Below are 12,513 nucleotides of genomic sequence, written 5' to 3'. Positions count from 1 at the left end.
TAGAAAAAATTTGATGCATAAAAAAAACCACAATGGCTAGAATGTAGTGAGTAGAAGCAAGAATAGCATAAGGTTAAGGAATTTGATAGGAACCCTGGTAAGGGGACTGAAGTTTATTTCACCTATAATCAGAGGGCATGGCATGTCTGTTTTGTGACTTACATTTCAAAGTTCTCTAACTGTTTTATGGGAAATAGACTTTAGGGGGTCAAGAGGTTGTGTAGGAAACTACGGAAATTGTCTAGATAAGGAATGGCGGAGGCTCACACCAAAGAGATGAATAAGATCCCATCCCTAACACTGAAGAGCTTGTGTTCTGGTAGTGGAGATAGTCATTAAACCATTAATTTCAGCAAAATGTCAAACACTCAAAAATAGAGATAATCATGGATGCTAGGAGAGCAGGAGGGAGAAAAAAAGCAGGAGATCCTCACAAATGTGAAGTGAGTCTTGCAAATATGCTGAGTCTGGTGTAGCATATGTTGTGTGTTATGAGACCCCCACTCCCACTACAATAACCTCTACACTGCCCTGGTGTTGGTCCCTCATCATTTGCATCTTAAGAGTAAAGCAAGGATCCAAACACCAGGAAAATTTTGATGATGGTTCCCAAGCATAGGAACTGCCCAGGGATGATTCCACACTGGGATAGAGAAGTAGGTGAGATAGCCAAGAAGCAGCGTATTGATTCGGATCCTGGGAAGTAGATGATAGAATAACAAGATAGGACACTGAAAAGAGGGAATGGAAACAGAATGGAGACTTGAGCAAGTCACACATACCTGAACTTTGGTGCTCCCCACCCAACCCACCAACTTCCAAAGCACTGACAGATTCATTAAGCCCAGCTTAAGACCTTCTCCTTCCATAAGCCTACCCTGAACATTCCAGTTAAAAGTCAACTTTTCCTTCCCTCAATTGTAATCTCTGCCAATTTAGACAATATACCACTTTGATTTATGTTTTTTGGTTGCATCATTTGAACAAACCTGTGAATTCTTTAAGTGCTTCCTGCTGCTTTTGCTCAATGTTGAGCTCCTAGTAGGTTCTCAATATTAATAGGTTTGGGGCATTTGTAGCAGTGGTGGCATCACTTAAGTGGGCCTGCAACCTCCCTTGGTAGCTAATTTGAGGTGTGTCACCCTTTTTACATGCAGCTGCCTCTACAATCTCTGTTATAAAACCAGTTTAATTTTTTAAATTGTCAGACCCCATAAGTTTTATGATGCTTGTGAATTATATTTTCGTTATACAAGAAGAGCTTTGGAAACTTCTGATGAAAAATGACAACAACAAAATCCATTACAATGAGAAATGATGACACCTGGCAGGAGATCTGGGTTCTGTTTAGCTTTGGCTGGCAAAGAATAAAAAAAAATGTTAGGGCTTCCCTGGTGGCGCAGTGGTTGAGAATCTGCCTGCCAATGCAGGGGACACGGGTTCGAGCCCTGGTCTGGGAAGATCCCACATGCCGCGGAGCAACTAAGCCCGTGAGCCACAGCTACTGAGCCTGCGCGTCTGGAGCCTGTGCTCCGCAAGAAGAGAGGTCGCGACAGTGAGAGGCCCGCGCATCGCGATGAAGAGTGGCCCCCGCTTGCCGCAACTAGAGAAAGCCCTCGCACAGAAACGAAGACCCAACACAGCCAAAAATAAAAATAAATAAATAATAAATAAATTTAAAAAAAAAATGGAGGCTCAAAAAAAAATGTTAGATTGAATATCTAAGTTCTTTTCCGCCTCAAAGTCTTGTTTTACTTCTTTTTATGCATAGATAGCACACTAAAATCGAGCTAACAGAAGAAAACCAAGATGATTTCAGAAGCTGACCTTAAAAATCTGACTCCATGAGAGATGAGGGATCTCTGAGAGAGAAGAGAGCTGGGCCTTCAGAAAAGGACTGGCTTGAACAGTTCTGTTCTCTGGACCCACTCTATACTTTGTATCTTCCTTAAGGTGTCTCCTTCCTTTTGTCATCAACTCTGGCTTTTGCATTTTCTTGGTTCTGATTTCAGTGTTCCTCACACTTACTGCAATGTCTGAATCTGGACATGTCTTCCACCCTGTCCCTGCCACAAAAACCAAGTTTGGGGGTCTTGGTCATGCTCTTTCATTTCAATCTTGGGCTCTAGGTTTATATTGCTCTGTTGCTCTCAGCAACTCATAGTAACAGCTAATCCTAAAGGAGCTCTTCACATGTATTAAAATATTACCTGCATAACTACCTGAAAGGATAGATATCATTATTCTCTCATTTTACAGTTGAGGGATCTGAGGCACAAAGAAGTCAAGTAAGTTGTTCAACAGTTACCCAGTTAGGAAATAATTGAGCAAGACTGAAGCTCAGGCCCCTTGGCTCCAGAGACCATGCTCAGAATCCCTATGCAACGCTGCTCTTCCTGTGGGTCGTGCTTCTCTGCCTGGCCATAAAAAGCTACCACGAGTTCTTTATGTCATGTGCTTGCTTGTTCTAATGATATTTAGCATGTGTGCATTGCTTCCTTTCTTTCAGGGAATCAGGATGATAGAGTCAACGTGGATCATGTCAGTGAATTAATCTTCCCATGTTCACTTTTTTTCTTTTTTTTTAATATTTTGGCCACGCTGCACAGCATGTGGGATCTTAGTTCCCCAACCAGGGATTGAACCCGCGTTCCCTGCAATGGAAGTGCGGAGTGTTAACTACTGGACCTCCAGGGAAGTCCATGTCCGCTTTGAATTTAATGACTTCAATCTTCACTCTTCAACTGGCACTGATACAATTACAGAATCTAAGTGAAGGAAAGATAAGAAGGAAAGAACAATTCTAGAAGTCTTGTAAATTCATGTGGTAGTTCCTGCCAGGATGACTTCCTCTGAGTGTAAAACTGACTTTTAAAGCTACATGTTTTTTAACTTATAATTAATCATTTGACTTGACGATTAAGGTATGATGCAGTAATTGTATCTGTTTCTAGAAAGGTCAGGTTTTAAAGAAACACTGCAACAAAATACTAAAAAGAAGACCTACCTGAGGAGTACCTATAAAGTTCTGCCCCTTGCTTCTGAGCTCAGTGTCACCCAGTTAAACATCGTATTCACCTATATCAAACTACAGGAACAGCTGCCCTTCATTTCAAAGGAAATCACAATGATTGAAAAGGTCTCATAATGCTGAGGTGTTGACCTAGAAACAGGATAGGGTGTCCCACAATATATAGTTCATGTACTTTCATTGTTTTTGCAGGAGTGTTAATGGGTTTATGTTGAGTCATAAAATGGTCTCAGCCATTTCCTCTTAAAATAACCCTTCCATTTCTATAACACTTCACAGTTTGTGAAGCACTCTTTCCTACATTATCTCATTTGCCTTTCACATCAAACTCAACATATCCAAAATTGAAATAATTTCCCCTCTCAAAGCTACGTTGTCTTCAGTGTTCTTTATTCCCGTCAATCCACTCCTACACTGTTTTTCACTCTGCTCTTCCTCTCCATGTCTCATTACCCTAGTTCAGACCCTCCTTGACTGTCCTCTAGAACAGACGTCTTCATTTTTTTTACAAGTAGGAGCGCTCCTGTTTCAAAGTCTTTAGGCAGAACATTAGTATATAGAGCAGAGTGACATGAAGCAGCTGGTGAAGGAATGAAGAAGAGCTTTCCACCCGTTTGGAATATCCCCTGAAAGCCCTTAGGTTTTATTGGAACATAGCCATGTCCATCTATTTATTTTGCTGCCTATGTCTGCATTCATGCTACAGCGGCTCAGTTGAGTAGCTGCAATACAGACTATATGGCTCACAAAGACTGAAATATTTACTATCTGGCCTGTACAGAAAAAAAAAAAATGTGTTGAGTGCTAGCTTACACTAGAGCAATATGCTAAATGGACTTCCATATTAACTCTTCTCTCTCTAATTCATCTAATAAACTGTCATACTTGCCTCGAAAAGTTAATACTACTAATTTTCTACAAAATAAAGTTCAAATTTCTTAACCAAGACTTCCTGAAACAGTACTTCCAAGTACCTTTCCTACACTAATTTCCCTTCACGTTAATTAATCCGTTCACAAACACTCTGAAATATGTTTTTCTCTCTAAGCGGTCCATGCTTTCTTACATCCAACTCATTTTTATCTGGAAAAAGACTCCTTGCTTTTAGCTACCCAATCTTCAAACTCAGTACTCCCTCAGGAAGAGTCTTTTGAGCTCATAGTTAAAAGGGACCTCCTTTAATGAGGCTGGAGTGAACATGATAAAACGTAGGGTCTCATTTTATTGTCACTTGAGGGTAATGAGAAGGCAATAAAGAACCCTGGACGTGAAAGATGGGAAACCTGAGGCTGAGAAAGGGAAAATTCATATTCAGGTCACAGCATGGGGAACAGACCTCATTACAGACAAGATCTGTGCGTTCTTCCAAAGGCCAGGGGAAAATCTTGACCACCCCCATAACATCCTTCATTAAAAAAAAAAGAAAATTAAAGAAGATTAGCCACTTCTATTTAGATTAGTTCTAACCCTGGCTGCATGTTAAAATCACCAAGGAACTTCTAAAAAATACATCTCCTTCTTTTATAAGAACCTCTTCCCTTCTCTTCCACTTAATAAATGACCATATTCATGAAAAAAAAAAAAAGGGACCTCCTTTCAATTTCCCAAAGTACTTTTATCACTACCTAGTATGGCATTGAGCAATTTCTGTCATAAAGTCTAATCACAGACAGTCCCTGGCTTACGATGGTTTGACTTACTATTTTTCGACTTTACGATGATACGAAAGTGATACTACATTTCTACATTCAGTAGAAACGATACTTTGACTTTTGGTCTTTTCCCGGGCTAGCGGTATGTGGTATGATCCTCTCTCATGATACTGGGCAGCAGCAGCCACAGCTTCCAGCCAGCAACACAATCATGAGGGTAAACAACCAGTACACTTACAAACATCCTTTTTCACTTTCAGTGCAATATTCAATAAATTACATGAGATATTCCACGCTTTATTGTAAAATAGGCTTTGTGTTAGATGATTTTGCCCAACTAAAGGCTAATAAGTGTTCTGAGCACATTTAAAGCAGGCAAGATAAGTTATGATTTTTGGTAGTTAGGTGTATTAAATGCATTTTTGACTTACGATATTTTCAACTTCTGATGGGTTTATTGGAACGTAACCCCACTGTAAGTCAAGATATGTGTGTGTGTGTGTGTGTGTGTGTGTGTGTTCTTTATTATCTCATAAAGTCATTGATGATAAGAGGCTGACTATATTTTCTGCTTGCAGAACCTGTTGGCACCTAACACGTGTCTTGCATTTAACAAGCTTAAGCTAAAGAGTTGCTGAATGAATAAACCTGTAATCCTGTGGAGTAAAAACTATTGTAACATACATTTTACAGACAAATATACTAAGACATAAGACGTGTGTCAATCAGGATAAATTAGAGTATGCTACAGTAACATACAGCCCCCACCCCTCACCAAATCCAAATGCACTTGAAAGAACAGAACCCTATTTCTTGCTCGTACGTGTCCTTTTACATCAAGTGTGGCTGTGTTCACTATTATCTTCACTCCAGGACTACAGGCTGTTGTCTTGCCTTGGAACAGCCTCTGTCTGGAATATTGCTGGTATTCACGGTGGAGAGAAAGGAGAAAACATAGCAAAATATACACTATTTTTGAAAGCTTCTGCTTAGCAGGGACACAGATTAATTCTGTTTATATTTCATTGGCTCAAGCAAATCATTTAGCTAAGCTTGATGTCAAAGGGGCAGTTCAGGATAATCTTCCCCCTAGGAGGGGCAGCAAATATTTTTTGAACAATAACAAAGTCTACCACAAGGAGGTTGAATGATTTGTCCCAAATGACACAACTAGCAAGTGACAGAATAAGCACTTGAAAGGAAGTCATTTAATTTATAAATGCAGTCTTCCTTTTCATTTTGTCATAAAACAAATAATCAGAGGGAATAAAGCAGTGCCTATAGAAGCAACTATGCTTTAACCACTTGAACTGACCCACCAGCTAAGAACCTTTGAAGGGGCAGAGAACAAATGAGATCAGTCACGTCTTTAAGTCAGTTCTTTTAGCATATTACTATTGGAGAATCAGTAGTGGCCATAGATGGAAATACAGGAAGTGACAGCTTCTATTATTGTTGATTGCCTTAAGAGGATGCTGGAAACAGTGAGAATGCAGTAAATGGAAAAATCTTCAACTGCATTACCTGCACTTTAAATACCATTACCAGCACTCAAGAATGAAAAGACCTGGGGAAACTTGACAGCACAAGTGTTAGAGGGACATTTATAAGGATCAGGGTGACTTTGCTCATTGATGACTCTTTAAATTTGTCTTCCTATTATTTAAATTTAGTTTATATAAGCAGAGCAGATTTCTGTTCATTTCTATGGAGAATTCAACAAACAGTTTATTAGTTTCTACTATGTTCCAGGCACGATTCTAGGACAAGGGAACAAGAAAGATATAGTTCCTGGTTTCATGGAGATTATAATCTAGTACAAAATGCATACATTATGTAACACATCATTACGGGAGTGTTGAGAACAAAAAGGGAAGACCAGGACTGTAGTAGACACTATTGGTGTCCAGACAGGATTCTCCCAAATCCCTTTTACTGTTCCTTTGAGTTTCTCCCGCAAGATTCTGAGAGCATTCACTTCTAATTGCCTGAACCTGACCCTCTTATTTGAGGACTGCTTTCAGAATACTGAAGCAGCTTTGGCAGCAAGTACAGAAAGTGAGAGTTTCCTTTACAGACAAGCAAAAGCTAAAAGAATTCAGCACCATCAAATGAGCTTTACAACAAATGCTAAAGGAACTTCTCTAGGCAGGACACACAAGAGAAGGAAAAGACCTACAATAACAAACCCAAAACAATTGAGAAAATGGTAATAAAAACATACATGTCAATAATTACCTTAAATGTAAACAGACTAAATGCTCCAACCAAAAGACATAGACTGGCTGAATGGCTACAAAAAACAAGGCCCATATATATATTGTCTACAAGAGACCCACTTCAGACCTAGGCACACATACAGACTGAAAGTGAGGGAATGGAAAAAGATATTCCATGCAAATGGAAATCAAAAGAAAGCTGGAGTAACAATTCTCATATCAGACAAAATCGACTTTAAAATAAAGACTATTATAAGAGACAAAGAAGGACACTACATAATGATCAAGGGATCAATCCAAGAAGAAGATATAACAATTGTAAATATTTATGCATAGGAACACCTCAATACATAAGCCAAATGCTAACAGCCATAAAAGGGGAAATAGACAGTAATACAATTGTAGTAGGGGACTTTAACCCTCACTTTCACTAATGGACAGATCAACCAAAATGAAAATAAATAAGGAAACACAAACTTTAAACGACACATTAAAAAAGATGGACTTAATTGATATTTATAGGACATTCCATCCAAAAACAACAGAATACACTTTCTTCTCAAGCGCTCATGGAACATTCTCCAGGATAGATCTTATCTTGAGTCACAAACCAAGCCTTGGTAAATTTAAGAAAATTGAAATCATATCAAGTATCTTTTCCGACCACAACGCTATGAGACTAGATATCAATTACAGGAAAAAAAAAAAACTGTAAAAAATACGAACACATGGAGGCTAAACAATATGCTACTAAATAACCAAGAGATCACTGAAGAAATCATAGAGGAAATCAAAAAATACCTAGAAACAAATGACAATGAAAACATAATGGCCCAAAACCTGTGGGATGCAGCAAAAGCAGTTCTAAGAGGGAATTTTATAGCAGTACAATCCTACCTCAAGAAACAAGAAAAATCTCAAATAAACAACCTAAACTTACACCTAAAGCAATTACAGAAAGAAGAACAAAAAACCCCCCAAAGTTAGCTGAAGGAAAGAAATCATAAAGATCAGATCAGAAATAAATGAAAAAGAAATGAAGGAAACAAGAGCAAAGATCAATAAAACTAAAAGGTGGTTCTTTGAGAAGATAAACAAAATTGATAAACCATTAGCCTGACTCATCAAGAAAAAAAGGGAGAAGATTCATATCAGCAGAATTAGAAATGAAAAATGAGAAGCAACAACTGACACTGCAGAAATACAAAGGATCAGGAGAGATTACTACAAGCAACCATATTCCAAAAAAATGGACAATCTGGAAGAAATGGACACATTCTTAGAAAAGCAAAACCTTCCAAGACTGAACCAGGATGAAAGAGAAAATGTAAACAGACCAATCACAAGCACTGAAATTGAGACTGTGATTAAAAATCTTCCAACAAACAAAAGCCCAGGACCAGAAGGATTCACAGTTGAATTCTAACAAACATTTAGAGAAGAGCTAATACTTATCCTTCTCAAACTCTGCCAAAATATAGCAGAGGGAGGAACACTCCCAAACTCATTCTACAAGGCCACCAACACCTGGATACCAAAACCAGACAAAGATGTCACAAAAAAAGAAGACTATAGGCCAATATCACTGATGAACATAGATGCAAAAATCCTCAACAAAATACCAGCAAACAGAATCCAGCAGCACATTAAAAGGATCATACACCATGATCAAGTGGGGTTTATCTCAGGAATGCAAGGATTCTTCAATATATGCAAATCAATCAGTGTGATACACCATATTAACAAATTGAAGGATAGAAACTATGTGATAATCTCAATAGATGCAGAAAAAGCTTTCAAAAAAATTCAACACCCATTTATGATAAAAACTCTCCAGAAAGTAGGCATAGAGGGAACTTACCTCAACATAATAAAGGCCATATATGACAAACCCACAGCCAATATCATTCTCAGTGGTGAAAAACTGAAACCATTTCCATTAAGATCAGGAACAAGACGAGGTTTTTCACTCTCACCACTATTATTCAACATAGTTTTGGAAGTTTTAGCCACAGCAATCAGAGACGAACAAGAAATAAAAGGAATCCAAATCGGAAAAGAAGTAAAACTGTCACTATTTGCAGATGGCATGATACTATATATAGAGAATCCTAAAGATGCTACCAGAAAACTACTAGAGCTAATCAATGAATTTGGTAAATTTGCAGGATACAAAATTAATGCACAGAAATCTCTTATATTCCTATACACTAATGATGAAAACTGTGAAAGAGAAATTAAGGAAACACTCCCATTTACCATTGCAACACAAAGAATAAAATACCTAGGTATAAACCTACCTAAGGAGATAAAAGACCTGTGTGCAGAAAACTATAAGACACTGATGAAAGAAATTAAAGATGATAGAAACAGATGGAGAGATAAACCATGTCCTTGGATTGGAAGAATCAACATTGTGAAAATGACTATACTACCCAAAGCAATCTACAGATTCAATGCAATCCCTATCAGACTACCAATGGCATATTTCACAGAACTAGAACAAAAAATTTCACCATTTGTATGGAAACACAAAAGACCCCGAATAGCCAAAGCAATCTTGAGAAAGAAAAACGGAGCTGGAGGAATAAGGCTCCCTGACTTCAGACTATACTACAAAGCTAGAGTAATCAAGACAATATGGTACTGGCACAAAAACAGAAATATAGATCAGTGGAACAGGATAGAAAACCCAGAGATAAACCCATGCAGCTATGGTCAACTTACCTTTGATAAAGGAGGCAAGAATATACAATGGAGAAAAGACAGCCTCTTCAATAAGTTGTGCTGGGAAAACTGGACAGCTACATGTAAAAGAATGAAATTAGAACACTCCCTAACATCATGCACAAAAATAAACTCAAAATGGATTAAAGACCTAAATTTAAGGCCAGACACTATAAAACCCTTCGAGGAAAACATAGGCAGAACACTCTATGACACAAATCATAGCAAGATACTTTTTGACCTACCTCTTAGAGAAATGGGAATAGAAACAAAAATAAACAAATGGGACCAAATGAAACTTAAAAGCTTTTGCACAGCAAAGGAAACCATAAACAAGACAAAAAGACAACCCTCAGAATGGGAGAAAATATTTGCAAATGAAACAACTGACACAGGATTAATCTCCAAAATTTACAAGAAGCTCATGCAGCTCAATATCAAAAAAACAAACAACCCAATCCAAAAATGGGCAGAAGATCTAAATAGACATTTCTCCAAAGAAGATATACAGATTGCCAACAAACACATGAAAGGATGCTCAACATCACTAATCATTAGAGAAATGCAAATCAAACCTACAATGAGGTATCACCTCACGCCAGTCAGAATGGCCATCATCAAAAAATCTAAAAACAATAAATGCTGGAGAGGGTGTGGAGAAAAGGGAACCCTCTTGCACTGTTGGTGGGAATGTAAATTGATACAGCCATTTTGGAGAACAGTATGGATGTTCCTTAAAAAACTAAAAATAGAACTACCATATGACCCAGCAATCCCACTACTTGGCATATACCTTGAGAAAACCATAATTCAAAAAGAGTCATGTACCACAATGTTCATTGCAACTCTATTTACAATAGCCCAGACATGGAAGCAACCTAAGTGTCCATTGACAGATGAATGGATAAAGAAGATGTGGTACATATATACAATGGAATATTACTCAGCCATAAAAAGAAACGAAATTGAGTTATTAGTGAGGTGGATGGAGTTAGAGTCTGTCATACAAAGTGAAGTAAGTCAGAAAGAGAAAAACAAATACAGTATGCTAACACATATATATGGAATCTAAGGAAAAAAAAAAAAAGGTCATGAAGAACCTATTGGCAAGACGGGAATAAGGACACAGACCTACTAGAGAATGGACTTGAGGATATGGGGAGGGGGAAGGGTAAGTTGTGACAAAGTGAGAGAGTGGCATGGACATATATACACTACCCAACGTAAAATAGATAGCTAGTGGGAAGCAACCGCATAGCACAAGGAGATCAGCTCGGTGGTTTGTGACAACCTAGAGGTGTGGGATAGGGAGGGTGGGAGGGAGGGAGATGCAAGAGGGAAGAGATATGGGAACATATGTATATGTATAACTGATTCACTTTGTTATAAAGCAGAAACTAACTCACAATTGTAAAGCAATTATACTCCAACAAAGATGTTAAAAAAAAAAAATGTATTTTCAAAAGCTTCCAGAGTAGGATCTAAAATCAGCATACAGTTGTCCCAAGCTCTTTCTCTGGGCTCCTCCTCTCCCTCCCGAGGATCCTATTGCATTGATAAATAAGAATTAATGGTCATGCTCGTGTTCCTACAAGCCACTGAGTCACCAGAGATTCATTTATGCTCCTCACACATTCTCCCTTAAGGCAGAAAATGGATTCGTGCACTTTAGACAGATTTTTAGTAATAAGTCTTGAATCTGAGATGTTTTTCCTCTTAAATTTCAGATAATTGGGAAATGAGGACATGATGATTATTAACTACATTTTGGACCTAATTCTCAGTGAAAAGAGTAGTGCTAAGTATCATGGCTGATGTGAAGACAAAGAAGATAGGGCTTCTGGTTTCGAAATAGATACATACAAATGATGAGATAGAAGGGAAGAGAGAGAAAGAAGAAACATTTAGAGTGTGGATTCTGGTAACCTCAATGTCTCATTTCAAACATTGATGCCATCATGAGCTTCAATTGTAAATCCTATCATGATTTCAGCAGCAAATTATTATCCTACCCGAAACTAGAGGTGGATGTCATTAGTTCCAGGTGTTTTTAATCATTTTTGTTCCCTGTCTTTCTGACTTATGCTGAGAAAAAAGTGGGACAGAAGGAAAAAAGTGTTGACATGATAGATAATGTTCTCTGCTGCCCCTTTTTTAGAGATTTTACTTTCACTCAGTCACTCCATGACTCTCAGCTAATCTAGACACCTGTCTCACGACCTCTGCTCCCAATCACTGCTATCCACCCACACAATAGGCATTTATTGAGCACCTACAATATTCTAGCCCCTTCATACCTATGAAGACACAAACTGTTTGTGTCAAGAGACCAGTAGCATTAGTCCCTTACATATTCACAATGTTTCTTCAGTTTCCAAGATGATTTCACATTTTGATCAAGGAAATGTGTCTTATTTTTCTCCTCTTTGGAGGAAATAGGGATGAGTTTGCTGTTGGAAATTTTTGAAAAGAAATTCATTAATATTTGATTATTCATCCAAGAAAGCAACCTGGAGATTCTTCTCATTCTATATGAAGTTTTACTCTCTAGATCAGAGTTTTCTCTGCTTAATAATCAGAAAAGGAATGAATGGCTTCTACAAAAACTTACAACAAACACAGTATGAGAGATCTGTACAGAACGCGCAAGAAATCGGGACGCATGCATGGGCCATGTATTGGAGCTTCAGAAAGCTGGCTCAAATCCCAGGAAATTCATTTCTTCTCTCTTGACCTAGCACAGTGCCCACATGCTTCCACATGCGTATTCTAGTGTTAGCCCTCGTAGTAAGTTGTGCACTGGGGGTGGGATAAGGGAAGGAAAACAATCTTTAAGCCCATTTTTCAGACAATGAAGATACAGTTCAGAGAGATTAGGTTAGGG

Source organism: Balaenoptera ricei, chromosome 1 (genome assembly GCF_028023285.1).
Source record: "Balaenoptera ricei isolate mBalRic1 chromosome 1, mBalRic1.hap2, whole genome shotgun sequence".
Lineage (NCBI taxonomy): Eukaryota > Metazoa > Chordata > Mammalia > Artiodactyla > Balaenopteridae > Balaenoptera > Balaenoptera ricei.
The sequence above is the reverse complement of the archived record's forward strand: the minus strand, read 5'-3'. Positions refer to the sequence as shown.